We start from the raw sequence: 21,458 nt of genomic DNA on the forward strand, positions 1-21,458 counted from the left end.
AATAATATTCCTCACACATGTACCAAGAAAACATATACCACATTTAGAAAGAATTCATTCATCTGTTGACAGACACTTAGATTGTTTTCATATCTTGGCTATTGTGAATAATGCTGCAGTGAACATTGGGGTGCAGACATGTCTTAGGGATACTGATTTTATTTCCTTTGAATATATACCCAGAAGTAAGATTGCTGCATCATATGGGAGTTCTATTGTTACTTTTTTTTTTTTTTTTTGAGGTATGTGGGCCTCTCACTGCTGCGGCCCCTCCCGTTGCGGAGCACAGGCTCCGGATGCGTAGGCTCAGCGGCCATGGCTCACGGGCCCAGCCGCTCCGCGGCATGTGGGATCCTCCCGGACCGGGGCACGAACCTGTGTCCCCTGCATCGGCAGGCGGACTCTCAACCACTGCGCCACCAGGGAAGCCCCTATTGTTATTTTTTGAGGAACCTCCATACTGTTTTCCATAGTAGTTGCACCAGTTCACATTCCCACCAGCAGTGGACAGGGTTCCTTTTTCTTCACATCCTCACCAACACTTTTTATCTCTTGTCTTTTTGATTGATAGCCATTCTAACAGGTGTGAGGTGATACCTCATTGTAGTTTTGATTTGCATTTCCCTAATGATTAGTGTTACTTAGCATCTTTTCATGTACCTGTTGGCCATTTGTACGTCTTCTTTGGAAAAATGTCTATTTGGGTCCTTTGTCCATTTTATTTATCTATCTATATATCTATCTATTTGTTTATTGGCTGTGTTGGGTCTTTGTTGCTGCGCGCGGGCTTTCTCTAGTTGCGGTGAGGGGGGGCCACTCCTCGTTGTGGTGTGTGGGCTTCTCATTGTAGTGGCTTCTCCTGTTGCAGAGCACGGGCTCCAGGCACACAGGCTTCAGTAGTTGTGGCTCACAAGCTCTAGAGCGCAGGCTCAGTAGTTGCAGTGCATGGGCCCAGTTGCTCCGCGGCATGTGGGATCTTCCTGGGCCAGGGATCGAACCCGTGTTCCCTCCATTGGCAGGCAGATTCTTAACCACTGCGCCACCAGGGAAGCCCCCACTTTGTCCATTTTTAAATTGGATTACTTGGTTTTTTGTTATTCAGTTGTATATGTTCCTTATATATTTTAGATATTAATCCCTTATCAGATATTGGTTTGCAAATATTTTCTCCTATTCTGTAGGTTGCCTTTTCATTTTGTTGATTGTTTCCCTTGCTGTACAAAAGCCTTCTTAGTTCCCAATTTAAAGTAGTTGTAAATGCCTCTCAAGTGGCCTCACTTACCCTGTGACCGTGGACCAGGCCCTGTACCTCTCTGTCCTGCTTCCTCATATGTCTGTGGCTAGGATTGGACTAGATCAGTGGCTTTTCAGATGTTTTAAGCTATGGAACTCTTTACCCCAAGGAAATTTTGTGAAATATCCTAATACAAGCAGTTTTGTAAAATCAGACCTATTCTCATTTAAGTGTGGGCGAGGGATCCAGAATACCTCCCACCCCACTCAAATCCCCTTCATCTGTTGGAACTCCAACAGCTTGTTATCAGTTCAGCCTGATAGCAAGCTGGCTGTTTGTCAGGAAGTCAAACCAAAGCCTGAAAATGCAGGTGTTTTTACCTTTGTCAACCCTGAATCCTAGAGACAGCATATTTTACAGTTTTAAGTCAACCAACCTAAAATGGCTTAATCCATCATAAATTTGTAAGCACTAATTATCCTTCTTTTATATGCCCTGTTCTTGTAACCAGAGTATTTTTAAAAGCTTTGCTGTTGTTCAAGTGATGTGCAAATGAATTGGGTGATGAATTCTGTAAAGCATACCCACATTAACATTTCAGAACTATGCCAGGCGCTCCTGGCTTCCAGAAACTCAGACTCTTTGCCCCACCCCCACCCCTCTAACCCCACTGCTGCTGGAATACCATATCACCTTTCTTATTGATTGTGTCAGTCTCCTGGCAAAAACTAGTCTCATTGCTTGAAAGATCAAAACTCAACTCCTGACTTTGTCTGCAAGTTCCATGATTATTTATGTTCCTGTCAAACCCTATTTCCCACTTCCTTCTAACACACATCCCACTTCAGGAAGTCATTCCCTCCCAGTTCTCTGCCTCCAAGCCCATGGTCATGCTCTTTGCCTATTTCTGTCTCTTCCCTTCCCCATGAAGACCCCATCCTTTTTGTTGCCTACCAGTACACTTTACAGCTCACCCTTCACGTCCTCATCTTCCGTGGTACTTAGCCAGGAGGCAGCGTGATGTGGCAGCAAGATTACAGAACAGGGAGACAACGCTAGTACTACTGTCCTCAAATTCTGCCACTTACTTGCAAGGTGCCCTTGGCTGCCTTTGACCTCACAGTTTCCTCATCTGTAAAATGAGGTTAATAATACAGTATCTCCCTTGCCTACCTCACCATGTGGTCGTAGGAATCACGAGAACTATTGTATGTGAATGCACTCTATTATCACTTACTGTACCCTAAAGCACCTGTTTTAATTATTAATCCTACTCTGCCCTGTACTCACTGCAGTCATTTCACGTGTGATATCGTCTCACTAGTTCTTTAGGTCCAAGATTTTTCATATATTTAAAGTGTAACTCCAATACAACTCTGCAGTGGTCATCACAGTACTGACCACACAGCAGGTACTTCATATGGATTTAATAGAATTTTGATCTCTGATATTTCCCAAGAACCTACCGTTTTGGTTGTGCTGCAGTGGTGGTTGGTTGTTTAATTATCAGATAGATACTTGAATTTCTGGCATTTTCCCAAAGCAAGATTGAAATTCTAAGGATATAAAATGGATGTGGGAGACCTTAGAAGCAGGGTAAATAAGTTGTTTGGGTGAGTTATTCTCTTGCAAATGAACTAAAGGCAGAACTCAGTTCTTGGATCAGTCGTAATGAGTCTGCTAGTCAATCCTCACTGTAGCCTTGTACAACTCTGTGGATGTTACTGTAGTTCCCTGTGCTATAAAGTAGGTCCTTGTTGGTTATGTATTTTATATAAGTAGTAGGTATATGTTAATCCCAAACTCCTAATTTATCCCTCCCCTACCCCTTTCCCCTTTGGCAACTGTAAGTTTGTTTTCTATGTCTGTGAGTCTATTTCTGTTTTGTAGATAAGTTCATCTGTATCATTCTTTTAGATTCCACATATAAGTGACATCATATGAAAAACAAACAAATAAACAAAAAAACCACCAAAAGACTCTCTGGATGCTCACAATGGACAGGGAGAAAGTCCCAGTAAGTGAGGATGCCACCCAGACTATCAGAACTACACCAGGTTTCACTGAGAAGGCTGCTTCAGTCTGAAATAGCAGAAGACCCTTTGCTGGCTTCAGCTGATGACACATTTTAGCAGTCCACATGAATTTGCTTCCAACTTTCTCCTAGTCGAAATAGGAATAGGTTCTTGTATTATGTCCATTGTAAGAGCCAGTGGTCTTAGTGCCTCAGTAAGGGGAAGGCAAATACTTCATGTAAGTGAAAATTTATTTTAAATCGTACAGAAATATACCATTTTTTAAAAGATATCTAAAATAAGGTGAACCTTCAGGAAAATAAGGTGAATCTGTTGTGATAGACTCTCCTTTGGGTGGCAGGGGCATGCTGGGTACCTCTTACTACCCTGGAGGTTTAATTTGCAATGAGTAAGCTGGTAATCAGTAAAACTTGATTTTCCCCCGTCCAAGCTTGACATGCCTAGTGTACCTTCTGCTTCTGGAAGAATTGAACTTTGTTGGAAGGGTGAAATTTCTGAACCAAGAATGGGGACATGGGAGCTATGAACTTTGCTGAAAATCATCAGTGTACCAGACTACCCAATCCCTAGTTCAGGATACAGAGCCTCAACACGATCCTGGTCAGTGCTACAGATCTAAGTGTGTCTGCCCCCATGCATTTATTCTGGTGATTGTTATCTGTGGAAAGTCTCAGCCAGCATGCTTCTTTCTCTTTTTTAAGAAAAAATTTTTTTCTTGAGACATTTCTTCTATTTAGCCAAACTAAATGTGTATAAATTTGTTCTTTGCAGATTTGCTTATTTCTAGGCGCCTCCCTACATGATTTCAGCATAAATAATACCCTTCCCTACCTACTACCAGCTACAGGAGTCACCAGCAGTTTAGAAGAGTAAATGGAGCAGAGTTAGTAACACTCCACAATCCAGTGTATCTAGAGCAACGTTCACGTACTTGCCATTTGTGCATGGACTGCCTTCATCACTGTATTCAAACGGTAGGGCATGCACCATGTCTTACTTAAATTTTTATTTCTAGTTCCTCATGTAGTACATAGCAGATGTTCAAGAATGCTTATTAAATGAAAAAGAGGTGTACATGTATGTGTGTGTGTGTGTGTATGCATTTTCCAATTTAAAAGTTTATTACTACTTAGCTAGAAAAAAACGCCAGAGGTAAATTTGGATGGATGATGCTGAACATGACATTTCTAATGCGGTGCTCGACATAATCACCCACACAAAAGGAAGCCAAATCCATGGACTACATGGTGTGGCTATACAGCAGCTGCAGGACATTGGCAAGTCTTCTTGGATGTGTCTTGCAGGACCCAGTGAGCCCAGACCCAGAGGAATTCTAGTGACAGTGCTCTCTCAACTCTCCTTCATGAACTACCATTGCCAAAAGGTACACAGAGTTAAGTAAAAGCCTAAGCAGGGCTGGCAGTATTTTAATGTACAACCACCTCGTAGGCCTCAGTAAGGTATTAAGTTCCTAAGGTTCTGGAATTTTCCTTGAAGGATTTCATAACCACATCAAGCTTGTTAGAGTATTGATTATTGCTACTGCTGCTGTTTTCCCAATGGAAGCTCCTGATTTGATGTCCATTTGATACTTTTCTTCTGTACTTCAACCTCTCTTTCTTATACAGACTTACAACCTTTAACTGTTTTGAGTTAACGGTGAAAAATCAGCTAATCTTTGCTGTAAAATATGTACTAAGAACTAGCCATGTCTTTTCAACGTTTTATATATATACATATATATGTGTATATATATATATATATATATATGTTCTTTTTCCAATTCTTTTCCATTATAGGTTATTACAAGATATTGAATATAGTCCCCTGTGCTATATGGTAGGTCCTTGTTGTTTATCTATTTTACACAGTATCTGTTAATCCCAAATACCCGATTTATCTCTCCCACCCCTTTCCCCTTTGACAACCCTGTTTGTTTTCTGTGTCTGTCAGTCTGTTTCTGTTCTATAATTCACTTAATTTGTATCATTTTTTTTAGATTCCACATATAAATCATATCATATGATAATTGTCTTTCTCTTTCTGGCTTACTTAGTATGATGATCTCTAGGTCCATCCATGTTGCTGCAAATAGCATTATTTCATTCTTTTTTAGGGCTGAGTAATATTCCATTGTGTATATCTCCCACATCTTCTTTATCCATTCGTCTGTCAACAGACACTTAGGTTGCTTCCATGTCTTGGCTATTGTAAATAGTATTGCTATGAACACTGGGTGCATGTACCTTTTCAGATTAGAGTTTTCGTCTTTTCCGGATATATACCCAGGAGTGGGATTGCTGGATCATGTGGTAGCTCTATTTTTAGTTCTTTAAGGAAAACATCCTCCTTTAAGTGTTGTATGTGATATGCATATCCCCTATGCAAGTATTTTATTATTAAATCCATTGTCTCATTAAGTGCTCTTTAAAAGAAAATGTGACTGTACTTTTATATCTCCTTTCTTCATCCCACAATATTCAGCAAACATTTGGGTCCCTCCTCTGTACCAGTCCCATTGCTGGAGACGAAAGACTACTCTGCTTTTAGGGGGCTTGAATATGATGAGAGAGGGAAACAGACCCCTGTCTGTGTGCACACCTTCTTCTTCCCATTGAAGAATCTGACATCTGATGAATGGTTGCTGCTGGGGCATTCAGGAATTAAAGGCAAGGTTTATCAGTGGAACGAATAAAGAAATCATTGAGGAGAATAATTGTTCAAGTTTGGGGCTTCAGACTGTAATCTCACATTACCTGGAAGAATAGCAGCAGTGATTGCCATCTGCTGACACACCGCCCACCGACAGGGAGGGGATGCTCTAGGCTGGCCAGGCCTCCTGCCAGCTGAGCCAGGAAAGTATCCCTGATTAGAGCAATTAGAGCAACTCCCTGAGCTGGTTCATAATTTGCTTAATCACACTTACTGCACTGAACTATGGTTTTGGCTTTAGGGGGTTTTAGGGGAAAATGCAAGGTTTGGGGAAAGGGAAAGGAAGCAGGAAGAATTCAGATTGATCCTCCTCCCTAGTCAGTTTGGGGTTGGCAGAAAAGAAAGCAAATGACACCAATGACAGGTGTAAATATAAGGAAACCCATTTGGACAGTGGGTCCTTTGAGTCTTGTTTGGGTGAGAATTATTGAGATCACAAAAGGAAGCAGGTGTTAAGTTCTGGAAACCTTTTTAATGTAAGCCCAGAATTTGAATAATGCACTAAATGGAGTGTAGTGCATATATTTAAATATTTATGTACAAATGGCTGTCGTTTTTTAGCCTGCTGTGCCATGGTCCCATGACTTGATACAATTGCTTTTAAATGATCATTTTGTAGATGCTAGAAAGGCATTGTACAGAAGATGAGAATCACAGCAAACCAAACAAAGAAAACGCAGAAGAGACCACTCTAAACCAAATATGTCCATCATAGCCAACTACATTTAAGAAGTTTCGAAGGCAGTTTAGTGTAGGGATTAAGATGGAGGAGTTTGGAACTGGACCTACATTTTAATCCTATCTGTGATTTACTAGCTTTGTAGCCTTGGGTAAGTTACTTATCCTGTCTTTAAATTTCAAATTCTTCATCTTTAAAGAGGGGATAGAAGTCGTACCACCTCACAGGGGTGCTGTGAGAATTAAATGAATTAATGGTGTTCAGTGCCTGACACGCATAAACCCTCAAAAAATGTTATCTTAAAAAGGAAGGTGTTCTATGTGAGGGCTCATGCAGGAAACCATTAGCAAAGCATTGGGAAGTCAGAACTCTGAGAGCAGCAACTTTGTTTTAGGGACTGAAGCTTTGGCAGTGAATGAAACGATACCTGGCATGTGGTAGGTGCTCCATAAATACCGACTGAATAACTGAAAGAATGGGTTTCATGCATTTAGGGTGTATAAACTGGATTATTCTATGAAATTGTACATTTTAAATGAAGAAAGTATAAGGAAAGAAATAATGGGTGAAAATTTTGTGTGTGGCAGAGGTGTATATTTCAGACTTTTAGCCAGGAAAATGTTCATCCTGTCATTTCCCGTCAGGGGCACAGGGTTTGATTCCCTTTTCATCCCTAAGATCAAATGATCTGGGGGTGCTGTTTGTAACGATCTGGATGGGGTCCTCCTGGCTGCAGCATTCCCAGCTCCTGTCCTGTCCTGCTTGCGTGATGTTAAGAAGAGACACTGTAGGGGAGACACAAGCACACGTTTAAATGACCGATTAAAAACATTCTTTTCGGGCCTCCCTGGTGGCACAGTGGTTGAGAGTCCGCCTGCCGATGCAGGGCATACGGGTTCGTGTCCCGGTCCGGGAGGATCCCATATGCTGCGGAGCGGCTGGGCCCGTGAGCCATGGCCGTTGAGCCTGCGCGTCCGGAGCCTGTGCTCCGCAACGGGAGAGGCCACAACAGTGAGAGGCCCGCTTACCGCAAAAAAAAAAAAAAAAAAAAACATTCTTTTCTCCTATTTGCTTCCAAATCATGACAATTTAACTTCCCCTTGTGATGGAAAAGAGAAGCTTTGAGGTGCCAGATGCCGGAGTCCAACTGCATCTCTGTTCTCCCATTTGTAAACCGGCCCCATCTGGGGTCTCTTCTAAACTCCCCGGGGAAGCCGTGGGCTGGTGGGTTCTGCCCTTGTCTGTGTGCAACGCCTTCCTCTGCTCCCTGTGTTCCAGGCCTCGAGCAAACAGAGGGTGGGGAAAGGGATTGACATTCTCTGCCTAACCCTTGCCTGCAGTCATTTCTCAGACGTGATGAACAAATACTGCCTTTGAAGGAAGACATACAAATTTGCCAAAGAAGGGAATGCATCTCTGGGACCTCATAGCTACAGGATTGTGTAAATCACTCAACACCAGTAAAATTGAAGTTATGAAAGTAAATAATTTCCATTTGTACCAGAGCTAATTACTCTAAGGAAAATGGTGACAGAAGATGTATTCTGTAACCTCTCAGGCAGCCCTGGAAGTCTGACTCCAAAGACAGAGTTTTCAACGTACTCAACTCTAAGATGTTACATGTGGGTAGCTAATACTGATTGAGTTTCTGCTGTCTTCAGACATTATTCTAAGTGATTGTGACATATTAACTCACTCCCTTGAGGTCGTTATTGTTTATCATCTCCTTTTACAATGAGGAAACTGAGGCACAGGGCGGTTAAGTGACTTGCCCAATGTTAGCACTAACTCTTAGCACTTGATTCAACATGGAAGGAAACTGAAATGCTGAGAAATAGCCCATGTGTGGCAAAATATTCAGCTCGTCACTCAGCTAAATAGCAATTTCCCCCCTTGCTCTCTGTGCTCAAGGAACCATCGCATCCTTTCCTGTGGGAGTGGGTTATAGCTCTTACCTATGAAGCTTGCATGCTAGGGGCAAAGAGAAAGGCTTCCCAGGCCACTTCCTCTTGTCTACTCAAAAACTTGAAATCTGGGATTTCAGAACCTCAAATGGAGTCCTGGGAGATGAGCTGTTTTTCATATTTCAAAGAGCCTACAGGAAATTGCTCATTTAGGGGCAGTAAAACAATGTGAGCTAATGAGTGTATAAAAAGTTTTTTGCATGTGTTTGTCAAATTATATCATGTTAATGTAATAGTTTATTTTGTGTGGGTCAGACACTTTTCATGGCACTTGTGCCTTTTGCTTTTCATCTTAAAAATGGGTAACTAATTATCTTCTACATACAGTTTAGAGAAATTCTTCTAAATGTGGACTCTGGGGTCTGGACCTTAGGGATGAAAAAATTAGCACCTATTGGCCTGCCGTGAGAGAGGGATGTGTTACTAATAGTCAACAATCACAGTATACTCAAATGGATAGAACACCCCTATCCTGCAGGAAGGCAGTGAGAACACCCCTATCCTGCAGGAAGGCAGTGCTTCCTGGCTGTTATCTTCCTTACCTGCATTCTTAATCCACTGTTGTATTGCAGACAGCTGTGACTATGTTCTTACTAAGCTCTCAGGGGCTTTACCAATGGAATTTGCAAAATGTAATTAGGATGGTGAATTGTCTGGGACTCCCATCCCTACCACCAAAAGATACATTTCAAAGCCAAATAAAAATGCTATTTTATATCATCTACTCTTTGGATTTTCCAAGCCCCTGGTCCATTTAGAGAGAACTGTTGAACTTTAGCAATATAGTAGGTCCTTAACCATAAACTATAGAGCCAATCAAGCTCTTTTAACTTTTGAATAAGTTATGCATTCATACGGATCAAAAATCAAAACAATGAAATGAGGTATATTCTGAGAAGTCTCCTTCCCACTTCTGTCCCCTTATAGTGTATTATTTACCCCTGTCCCTCCACCTACAGGTCATCACTTTTATTAGTTTCCTGTATATTGTTCCTGAGTGTATTTATGCATATAAGTAAATACATATAGTATTTTTTCCTTCCTTAATACAAAAAAAGACATGATATTCATATATTTATAGCTATCTCCATTTATATATAATATATATAATATAAATATGTATATATAATATACATATGTATATTTTATATATGTATATTATATATATATATATGTCCTAGGACTTTTTTCACAGCAGAATATAGGGAGCATCCTCATTTTTTTGGTTTTTTTTTGGCCTTGACACACAGCATGTGGGATCTTAGTTCCCCGACCAGGGGAACCCGTGCCCCCTGCAGTGGAAATGCGGAGTCTTAACCGCTGGACCTCCAGGGAAATTCCGTTTTTTTAATGGCTGCATCAGATTCCGTTGTGTATACGTAGGTGTGTATATATATGTGTGTACACACACACACACACACACACACACACTCTTTGATGGACACTTGGGTTTTTTCCAATCATTTGCTGTCGTAAACAGTGCTGCAGTGACCGTCATGGCAATATATTATTTTGCATGAAAGCAGACCATCTGTAGAAAAAATTCCCAGAAGTGAGATTTTGGGTCAAGGGTAAATACATTTGAAATTTTAATAATGTTACCAAATTGCTCTTTGGAGTCACATTCCCACCAGCAATATATGAAAATGACTGATTTCCCATGGCCTCTTCAAAAGAATATTAGAAAACATTTTTATCTATCAGACTAGTCAAAATCTGGAATTTATGAAGTATACTTTTAATTTACATTTCTCCTATTTGAAAAGATGCTCAACTTTTCTCATGTTGTTTAAAGGCCATTTTGTTCATTTTTCTATGAAATGTCTATTAATGTTCTTTGCTACCTTTTCTGTTGGGTTACTGATAATTTTCTTACCAATTTTTAGTAGCTCTTTCCATATTAGCGAGATTATCCATTGTTTTGTCTGTGACATGAGTTGAAAATATTTCCCCCAGGTTATTTGGTTATTTTTACTTTGCTTATAATTTTTTTCTTTTTGGCATACAGAAGTTATTGTTGTTTGATTTAATTGAATTAATCAAACTTTAATTTTATACTTTCTGGGTTTTTAATCATAGTCAGAATGGCCTTTCCCCACTCCCAGGAAGTCACTCATATTTTCTTGTTTTTTATTTTTTTCCTTTTTTAAAAAAATTTATTTTGTTGAAGTATAGTTGATTTACAATGTTGTGTTAATTTCTGCTGTACAGCAAAGTGATTCAGTTATACATATATATACATTCTTTTCCATTATGGGTTTATCACAGGATATTGAATATAGTTCCCTGTGCTATACAGTAGGACCTTGTTGTTTTCTTGTTTTAATTTCATTTTTGGCTGCGTTGGGTCTTTGTTGCTGCACACGGGCTTTCTCTAGTTGCGGCGAGCGGGGACTACTCTTCATTGTGGTGCACGGGCTTCTCATTGCGGTGGCTTCTCTTGTTGTGGAGCACGGGCTCTAGGCGTGCAGGCTTCATTAGCTGTGGCTTACGGGCTCTAGAGCACAGGCTCAGTAGTTGTGGCACAGGGGAATTTTGTTGTATTTTTAAGGACCCATTTTATTACAGAAAATTTCAAGCGTACACAAATTAGAAAATAGTATAATAAACCCCAACTACACATCATCCAGCTTCAACAATTAGGGGTATTTTGCCAATCTTGTTTTATCTTATCCTCCCATCCATTTTGAGAATATTTAAAGCAAACCCCAGACATTATATTTTCTTTATAAGTATATCAATATATATCAATAACATGTAAGAACTTTTTAGAACATAAATTCTATAACATTATTATACCAATAATTCCTTAAGATTATCCAGTACTATTCTGTGTTCACATTTTCTTTTCTGGAACTTTTATGGCTTTGTTTTCTATGTGTACAGTATGAGGTGTGTACCAACCTTATTTTTTTTCCTGGCTACCCAGTTGTCCCAACTCAGCTTCTTAAAGTGTATTCTTACCTTACTGGTTTGAGATGCCACCTTTACCGTATAACAAATTCCCATGTGTACTTGAGTGTATTTCCAGACCTTTTATTGTTCCAATTGTCTGTCTCCTCAAATGTTACTGTTATACTGTTTTAATTACTGTGGCATTAGAGAATGTTTTAATGTCTTTCAGGACTAGTCATTCCCAATTTATGCTATTTAAGAATGGCAGAAAATTATAGTTTAGAGTCCAGCCTCATCAGATATGGTCTGGTGATTTAGAAATCAACAAGGAGTGGGAGTAGAATGTGTGAGCATAAATGTGGTCCCTAAGGAAAGTAAGAGTAATAACACTATAGGAAAGTAAATAGTAATAACATAAAAGCTTGAAACCTGGGGCAGATCCTCATCTGGAGGTGGGAGGAGAAAGCAGAACCAGCAAAGGAAAAAGGACATAGTGTTGGTGGTTGAAGCGTGCTTCTCCCTTGGAAGTAGCCAATCCTGGTTCTCTTTGGCAAAGTCAGAAAGGCCTACGGTAGAGAAAGTTGCAGCGTTGGCTGTGTACCTGCCCTAGGGAACCGATCAGAGACGCCAAGCATGCTGCAGAGCCGAGAGGGCCCGGATGAAGTGTGTGGAGGCGGCTGTGCCATCACTGTGCTCTGGGCAGTTCACAGGCCTGGGCAGCCAATAACCCTGAACTCCAGGGCTGCCTGGGTGCCAGCTTGTGCCTCTGAAGGTGCGAGAGTGAACCTTACCAGGCCTTTCCCAGGCAAAGGATGAAGCTGTATTATTCTGAGCCCTCTTTCCAGGAGACAGTATTAGTTCTAGCTAACAAGATACCTTTACTGGAAAAGGTCTGAGAGAGGACTTCTGGTACGAGTTATCGTGGGAGAGACATCTAAAGTATTTAGCAGGGGCAAATCATAATACCTTTTATCCTTCTGAAATGCATGTATCTGCTGGACTCTGTCTGCGCCTTCACAAAAGCCCGGAGAATAATAAGGTGGTCAAAGCACGGGGGAAAAGGCCTGGATCCGGAGCGGGTGGAGACTGAACGGGGATGACTACAGAATGACTTCATCCCCGGCAGACACCCTTAATAACCCGTGGCACAGCTCCTAACCTCCTCATCCCCAATTTCCTCCTTATAACCTGCAGGTGAACACAGCTGCTTACCTCACAGGGATGTGGGGAAGATTAATTAGTTTCACATGGGAAAGTTCTTTGCTGCTGAGTCATGTGGTGTAGTGAGCGTGCTAATTTGAGGCTGCACAGCCAGGAGTTGCCTGCTGCCCAAACGCAGGCACCAAAGGGTAAATGGAAATTGGTCATCATCAGAGTCAGGGGAGTGGACTTTGCAGACTGAATGAATGGGTGAAGTCAGCCTTGTTCGGGCATAGTCAACGATTCCTCACTCAGTGTCTACCCTGTGCAAGTGGTAACAGGCAGCCATGACGGGGGCAGGAGGAGTGATGGCCCTGAGGTGCAGGCATTGCTGGGGCAGCTGTTAGCCACAGTGGAAGACCATAGCCTAGAACTGTGACTCTCGGGACGAGAAGTCATCTTTGCCATCAACGATGTGAGCTGGGCGTCAGTTGTAGTCGGCTCCACATTCTGGCAGGGTGATCAGCGCTCCCTCAGTCCCCTCACTTTCCAGATGCCAACCGTACCAAATCCCTAAGCTAGTCTTCTCTTTTAAGTGTTTGCAGTGAAAAGAATCTTTGTGTTCATTAACAAAAGGGGAAGAGAAAAGAGACCCCTCTTTTGGCCTCTTTGTCTTCTGTTGTTGCATGCTGCTGCTTTACAGAGTACATTCAAGGTGTGTTTTATTTTAAGCACAAGGTAAAAGGGACTATTTTAGGCATTATCACAGAACACTTTCTCTGACAATAAGGAGTTTTATGGTCTGGAAATTGGTACAGAATATGGATGAGATCTCAATGTACATTTCAAGCTGAACTCTTTCTTTTTTTTTTTCTTTCAGGTGTCCTTGAGTGAGGGTAGCAGGGAGTGAAAGAGGAGGAGAAAAGAAAATTAAGAAAGGTGAGTATGAGTAAATTTGGAAGGTGAAGTAAAGGGCTTCTCTGGGCAAATGAGGCTGCTAAGACCATTACCCCAATAGGAAGGTTTGGGACTGTGGAAGGTGAGAGGTAACCAGAGAATAATCAGAGGCAGTTCAGGAAAAGGTCCTTAATTTAAGTGACAAGCCCATTGTCATGTAAAAATAGTGTTGTTTCTTGAAATACAAGAGTTTAAGAAAGGAGAATAAGGCAAAACACCATTGTGTTAATATGAAATTCTGGTTTTCAGTGAATTTATTTTTATTTTATTTAAAAAATTATACAATTTTTAATGCTTACTTTGCATTTATAGTTATTACAAAATATTGGCTATATTTCCTGTGTTGTACAATACATCCTTGAGCCTATTTTATTTATTTATTTATTAAAAATTTACCATTTTATTAATTATTTTTTTAATTAATTTATTTTTTGGCTGCGTGGGGTCTTCATTGCTGCATGTGGGCTTTCTCTAGTTGCAGCGAGCGGGGGCTACTCTTCGTATGCAGGTTTCTCATTGTGGTGGCTTCTCTGTTGCAGAGCATGGTCTCTAGGCACACGAGCTTTAGTAGTTGTGGCACCTGGGCTCAGTAGTTGTGGCTCATGGGCTCTAGAGCACAGGCTCAGTAGTTGTGGTGCATGGGCTTAGTTGCTCTGTGGCATGTGGGATCTTCCCGGGCCAGGTCTTAAACCCATGTCCCCTGCGTTGGCAGGCAGATTCTTAACCACTGCACCACCAGGGAAGTCTCTTGAGCCTATTTTAAACACAGTAGTTTGTACCTCCCACTCGTCCACCCCTATATTGCCCCTCCCATCCAACCCCCACTGGTAACCACTAGTTTGTTCTCTACATCTGTGAGTCTGCTTCTTTTTTGTTACATTCACTAGTTTATTTTTTAGACTCCACATATAAGTGATATCATGCAGTATTGCTTTCTTTTTCTGACATATTTCACTTAGCATGATGCCCTCCAAGTCCATCCATGTTGCTAAAAATGGCAAAATTTCATTCTTTTTTATGGCTGAGTAGCATTCCATTGTATATCTGTACCACTTTTTCTTTATCTGTTCATCTGCTGATGGACACTTAGATTGCTTCCATATCTTGGCAATTATAAATAATGCTGATGCGAACATTGGAGTGTGTGCATCTTATTGAATTAGTGTTTTTGTTTTTTTCTGATATATACCCAGGAGTGGAATTGTGGGTCATATGGTAGCTCTATTTTTAGCTTTTGAGAAACCTTCATACTCTTTTCCACAGTGGCGGCACCAATTTACATTCCCACCAACAGTGTACAAGGGTTCCTTTTTCTCCACATCCTTGCCAGCATTTGTTATTTGTGTTCTTATTGATAGTCATTTTGACAGGTGTGAGATGACATCTAATTGTGGTTTTTGTATGCATTTCTCTAATAATTAGCAATGTGGAGCTTCTTTTCATGTGCCTATTGGCCATCTGCATGTCCTCTTTGGAAAAATGTCAAGTTCTTCTCATTTTTTAATCGGGTTATTTTTTGATGTTGAGTTCTATGAGCTATTTATATATGTTGGATATTAATCGCTTATCAGTCATATCATTTGCAAAATTTTCTCCCATTCAATATGTTGTCTTTTCATTTTGTCAGTTGTTCCTTTGCAGTGCAAAATCTTTTAAGTTTAATTAGGTTCCATTTGTTTATTTTTGCTTTTATCTCCTTTAATTTAGGAGACAGATCCAAAAAATATTGCTGTGATTTATACCAAAGAATGTTCTGCCTATGTTTTCCTCTAAGAGTTTTATGGTTTTGGTCTTACTTTTAGGTCTTTAATCCAGTTTGAGTTTATTTTTGTATATAGTATGAGGGAATGTTCTAATTTCATTGTTTTACATGTAGCTGTCCAGTTTTCCCAGCACCACTTACTGAAGAAACTGTCTTTTCTCCATTGTATATTTTTGCCACCTTTATCGTAGTTTGACTATAAGTGTGTGGGCTTATTTCTGGGTTTTCTATCCTGTTCTGATCTATGTGTCTGTTTTTGTGCCAGTACCACACTGTCTTGATTACTGTAGCTTTGTAGTATAGACTGAAGTCAGGGAGTGTGATTCCTCCAGCTCTGTTCTTCTTTCTCAAGATTGTTTTTGCTATTCAGGGTCTTTTATGTTTCCATACAAATTGTAAATTTTTTTGTTCTAGTTCTGTGAAAAATGCCATTGGTAGTTTGATAGGGATTGCACTGAATCTGTAGATTGCCTTGGGTAGTATGATCATTTTAACAGTGTTGATTCTTCCAATCCAAGAACATAGTATATCTCTCCACCTGTTTGTATCATCTTTAATTTCTTTCATCAGTGTCTTATAGTTTTCCGCATACAGGTCTTTTGTCTCCTTAGGTAGCTTTATTCCTAGGTATTTTATTCTTTTTGTTGCTGTGGTAAATGGGAGTGTTTCCTTAATTTCTCTTTCAGATTTTTCATCATTAGTGTATAGGAACGCAAGAGATTTCTGTGCATTAATTTTGTATCCTGCTACTTTACCAAATTCTTTGATTAGCTCTAGTAGTTTTCTGGTAGCATCCTTAGGATTCTCTATGTATAGTATCATGTAATCTGCAAACAGTGACAGTTTTACTTCTTGTTTTACGATCTGGATTCCTTTTATTTCTTTTTCTTCTCTGATTGCTGTGGCTAAAACTTCCAAAACTATGTTGAATAATAGTGGTGAGATTGGACAACCTTGTCTTGTTCCTGATCTTAGAGGAAATGCTTTCAGTTTTTCACTATTGAGAATGATGTTGGCTGTGGGTTTGTCATATATGGCCTTTATTATGTTGAGGTAAGTTCCCTCTATGCCTACTTTTTGGAGGGTTTTTATCATAAATGGGCGTTGAATTTTGTCAAAAGCTTTTTCTGCATCTATTGAGATGACCATATGGTTTTTCTCCTTCAGTTTGTTAATATGGTGTACCACATTGATTGATTTGCATATAATGAAGAATCCTTGCATCCTTGGGATAAACCCCACTTGATCATGGTGTATGATCCTTTTAATGTGCTGTTGGATTCTGTTTGCTAGTATTTTGTTGAGGATTTTTGCCTCTATTTTCATCAGTGATATTGGCCTGTAGTTTTCTTTTTTTGTGACATCTTTGTCTGGTTTTGGTATCAGGGTGATGGTGGCCTCATAGAATGAGTTTGGGAGTGTTCCCCCCCCCTGCTAATTTGATAAGGATTGCATTGAGTCTGTAGAGTGCCTTGGGCAGTATAGTCATATAAACAGTATTTATTCTTCCAATACAAGAACATGGTATATATCTTTCTACCTGTTTGTGTAGTCTTCAATTTATTTCATCAGTGCCTTACAGTTTTCAGAGTACAGGTCTTTTTGGCTCCTTAGGTATATTTATTCCCAGGTATTTTATTCTTTCTGATGCTATGGTAAATGGGATTTTTTCCTTAATTTCCCTTTCGATATTGATACTTTGATATTAATGTAGAGAAGTGCAGATTTCTATATATTAATTTTGTATCCTGCAACAGTATTGAATTAATTAATGAGCTCCAGTAGTTTTCTGGTAGTGTCTTCAGGATTTTCTATGTAGTGTCATGTCATCTGCAAACAGTGACAGTTTTAAGTCTTCCTTTCTAATTTGGTTACTTTGTTTTTCTTCACTGATCCCTGTGGCTAGGACTTACAGAACTATGTTGAATAAAAGTGGTGAGAGTTGGCATCCTTGTCTTGTTCCTGATCTTAGAGGAAATGCTTTCAGCTTTTCACTGTTGAGTATGATTTTAGCTGTGGGCTTGCCTTTATTATGTTGAGGTAGGTTCCCTCTATGTCCACTTTCTGAAGAGTTTTTACTATAAATGGATGTTGAATTTTACAGCTTTTTCTACATCTTTTGAGATGATCATATGGCTTTTGAAGAACAAATTCTTCAATTTGTTAATGTGGTGTATCACACTAATTGATTTGCGGTTATTGAAAATTCCTTGCATCCCTGGGATAAATCCCACTTGATCATGGTGTATGATCCTTTTAATGCATTGTTGGATTTGGTTTGCTCGTATTTTGTTGAGGATTTTTTGTGTCTATGTTCATCAGTGATACTGGCCTGTAGTTTTTTGGGGGGGAGGTATCTCTTTTTGGTTTTGGTGATGGTGGCCTCATAGAATGAGTTCAGAAGTGTTCCTTCCTCTGCAGTTTTTTGGAATAGTTTCAGAAGGGTAAGCATTAATTCTTCTCTAAATATTTGGTGAAATTCAGTTGTGAAGTCATCTGGTCCTGGACTTTTGTTTGTTGACATTTTAAAATTACTGATTCAATTTCATTACTGGTAATTGGTCTTTTCATATTTTCTATTCCTGGTTCAGTTTTGGGAGATTGTACCTTTCTAAGAATTTGTCCATTTCTTCTAGGTTGTCCATTTTATTGGCATATAGTAGCCTGTAATAGTCTCTTACGATCTTTTGTATTTCTATGGTGTCAGTTGTAACTTCTCCTTTTTCATTTCTGATTTTATTGATTTGGGCCCTCTTCATTTTTTCTTGATGAGTCTGGCTAAAGTTTTATCAATTTTGTTTATCTTTTCAAAGAACCAGCTCTTAGTTTCATTGATCTTTTCTTCTTTTTCTGGTCTCTATTTCATTGATTTCTGCTCTGATCTTTATGATTTCTTTCCTTCTAATAACTTTGGGTTTTGTTCATTCTTCTTTTTCTAGTTCCTTTAGATGTAAGGTTAGGGTATTTATGAGATTTTTCTTATTCTCTGAGGTATGCTTGTATTGCTATAAACTTCCTTCTTAGAACCTTTTGCTGTGTCCCATGGGTACTTGATTGTTGTGTTTTCATTTTCTTTTGTCTCTAGGTGTTTTTTGATTTCCTTTTTGATTTCTTCAATGATCCATCGGTTGTTTAGTAGCATATTGTTTAACCTCCATGTGTTTGTGTTTTCTGCAGTTTTTTTCTTGTAGTTGATTTCTAATCTCATAACATTGTGGTCAAAAAGTTGCGTGATTTGACTTCAGTTTTCTTAAATCTACCAATGCTTGTTTTGTGGCCTAGCATGTGATCTATCCTGGAGAATGTTCAGTGTGCTGAAAAGAATGTATATTCTGCTGCTTTCAGATGGAATGCTCTCTATATATCAAGTAATTCCATTTAATCTAATGTGGTTTTTAAGGCCTGTGTTTCCTTACTGATTTTCTGTCTCAGTGATCTGTCCATTGATGTGAGTAGGGTGTTAAAGTCCCCTACCGTATTGTATCATTGTTGATTTCTCCTTTTATGTCTGTTAATATTTGCCTTAAATATTTAGGTGCTTCTATGTTGGGTGCATATATATATTTACAATTGTTATATCTTCTGGGATTGATCCTTTGATCATTATGTAGTGTGTTGCTTTGTCTCTCGTAACAGTCTTTATTTTAAAGTCTATTTTGCCTGATACATGTAATGCTACTCTGGCTTTCTTTGATTTCCATTTGTATGGAATACTTTTTTCCATCCCCTCACTTTCTGTCTATATGTGTCTCTAGATCTGAAGTGAATCTCTCTAGGCAGCATATATATGAGTCTTGTTTTTGTATCCATTCAGCCACTCTGTCTTTTGCTTGGAGTATTTAACCTGACTACATTTAAGGTAATTATCGGTATGTATGTTCTTATTGCCCTTTGTTAATTGTTTTGTATTTGTTTTTATAGGCCTTTTCCCCCCTTTCTTCTTCTTTTATTCTCCTGTGATTTGATGACTATATTTAGTGTTAAGTTTGGATTCCTTTTTCTTTCCTGTATGTATATATCTATTATGGATTTTTGGTTTGTGGTTATCATGAGGTTTTTGTATAGCAGTCTATATATATATATTGTTTTAAGTTGCTGATCTCTTAATTTCAAATGCATTTTTAAAACTCTGCATTTGTACTCTGCAGGCCCTCATGATTACTGGCTGCTGGTTAGCAGGGCCTGGTCACGAGGAGGCTGGCTGCAGAGCCCCAGGGGTCCCAGGGCTAGTTTTGGCTCACCGATGGCCAGAGTCAGGGCCCTGAAGACTCCGGGGCTGTTGGCCACCCACTGGTGGGTGAAGCCAGGTCCTGGAGTTAGTGCTGGACCACTGGTAGACAGAGCTGTTTCCTGTAGTCTGGCTGCAGGGCCCAGGGATCTCAGATCTTGTTTCAGATTGTTTGAGGGGTGGTGTTCCTGACACAGTTGGGTATGGGGTCTGTGGTGTCCCGAAGTTTGCATTGGCCTGCTCGTGGACAGGGCCAGGACCTGGGCCCAGCTGTTCCCAGGTTAAGATCTGGCCTGCTGCGAGTAGGAGCCGCAGGCTGTGGGATTGTAGTTTTCTTGCTTCTGATGTCTGCCCCCTGGTGGATGAGGCTGGTCTAGAGGCTTTTGCAGGCTTCCTGGAGAGAAGGGCCAGTGCCTGCCCCCTGTTGGGTGGAGCTGTGTCTTGGCCCTTTGATGGGCAGGGCTGTATCTAGGGTGTTTTTAGAGGCAGCTGTGAGCTCAGGAAATCTTAAGGCAGCCTGTCTGTTGATGGATAGGGATGTGTCTCTGTCCAGTTAGTTGTTTGGCCTGAGGCATCCCAGTACTGGTGCCTAAAGGCTGTTGGGTGGGGCCAGGTCTTGGTGCTAATGAGCCAAGATGGCAGCTGCCATCAGCAGTGTTCATGGGTAGAATGTTCCCCAGTATGGCTGCCACCATTGTCTATGTCCCCTGGGTGAGCCGCAGCCACCTCTCACCTCTCCAGGAGACTCTCCCAGACAAGCAGGTAGGTCTGTCCCAGGGTCCTATCAAATTACTGCTTTTGCCTTACTGCTTTGTGTAGGCCCTTTAAGAATGAAATCTCTATTCCCTGAGTTCTGTGAGGCTCCTGAAATTAACCCCTTGGCCTTCAAAGCCAAATGCTCTAGGGTATCATCTTCCTGATGCAGGACCCTCCAGGCTGGGGAGCCTGACAGGGGGCCCAGAACTCTCATGCCTGTGGAAGAACCTCTGCAATATAATTCTCCAGTTTGTGGGTTGCCCACCCTGGGGTATGGGATTTGATTATATCTTGAGTCTGCCCTTCCTACTTTTCTTGTTGTGTTTCCTTCTTTATGTTTTTAGTTGGAGAAGATCTTTTCTGGTAGGTTCTAGTCTTTTTTTTATGGATGGTTGTCCTGCAGATGTTGTTTTGGTGTGCTCATGAGAGGAGGTCAGCTCAGGGTCTTTCTACTCCCCCATCTTGGCCCCTCCCCTCTGTGAATTTTTTATATTTAAATAAACTTACATCTGTGTAAATATGTGTTAGGTTCTATGATGCAGCAAGAGTGCAGCCTTGAATACACTAAAGCTTCTGTGGGCTTCAGTGCTATGTTCATAAAAATATGTGTTCATTTTTCTCAGCTCTTTTATTGAGGTTCAGGAATCTTGCCCCCCACCCTTCTCCTTATTTAATGATGTTCTTCAGTGATGGTAGCAGCAGAAAAAGCTGCATTTTGGTGAGTTTGTGATATTTGCATGGGATTATAGAATATTTCTCAGCTAGATTTTTCTTGTTGATTTTTTTTTTTTTTTTTTTTTTTTTTTTTTTTGCGGTACGCGGGCCTCTCCCTGCCGCGGCCTCTCCCGTTGCAGAGCACAGGGCTTCAGATGTGCCGGCTCAGCGGCCATGGCTCACGGGCCCAGCCACTCCACAGCATGTGGGACCTTCCTGGACCGGGGCACGGACCCGTGTCCCTTGCATCGGCAGGCAGACTCTCAACCACTTGCGCCACCAGGGAAACCCTCTCATTTTCTTTTTAAAGCCTTCAGGCTCACCTTGATTGGTTTGTAGCATAAATCCAGTTGTTGGTTTTTTATGACATAAGAGTAACAA

General features: G+C 40.4%; 1 protein-coding gene across 2 annotated transcripts in view; it reads left to right on the forward strand.

Moving 5' to 3' along the window:
• Window positions 1–13,539: 13,539 nt before the first annotated feature.
• Window positions 13,540–21,458, forward strand: part of LYPD6B (LY6/PLAUR domain containing 6B) — a 41,494-nt gene continuing 33,575 nt past the window's right edge. Inside the window, exon 1 of one of the 2 annotated variants that reach the window (XM_082630840.1) lies at window positions 13,540–13,599. The gene's annotated coding sequence lies outside the window, so the exon portion shown is untranslated. Of the gene's footprint in view, window positions 13,600–20,073; window positions 20,370–21,458 lie in introns of those variants that run through there. The other variant, XM_082630841.1, reaches the window with a different exon arrangement.

The sequence above is a fragment of the Mesoplodon mirus genome (genome assembly GCF_964341445.2).
Source record: "Mesoplodon mirus genome assembly, chromosome: 8".
Lineage (NCBI taxonomy): Eukaryota > Metazoa > Chordata > Mammalia > Artiodactyla > Ziphiidae > Mesoplodon > Mesoplodon mirus.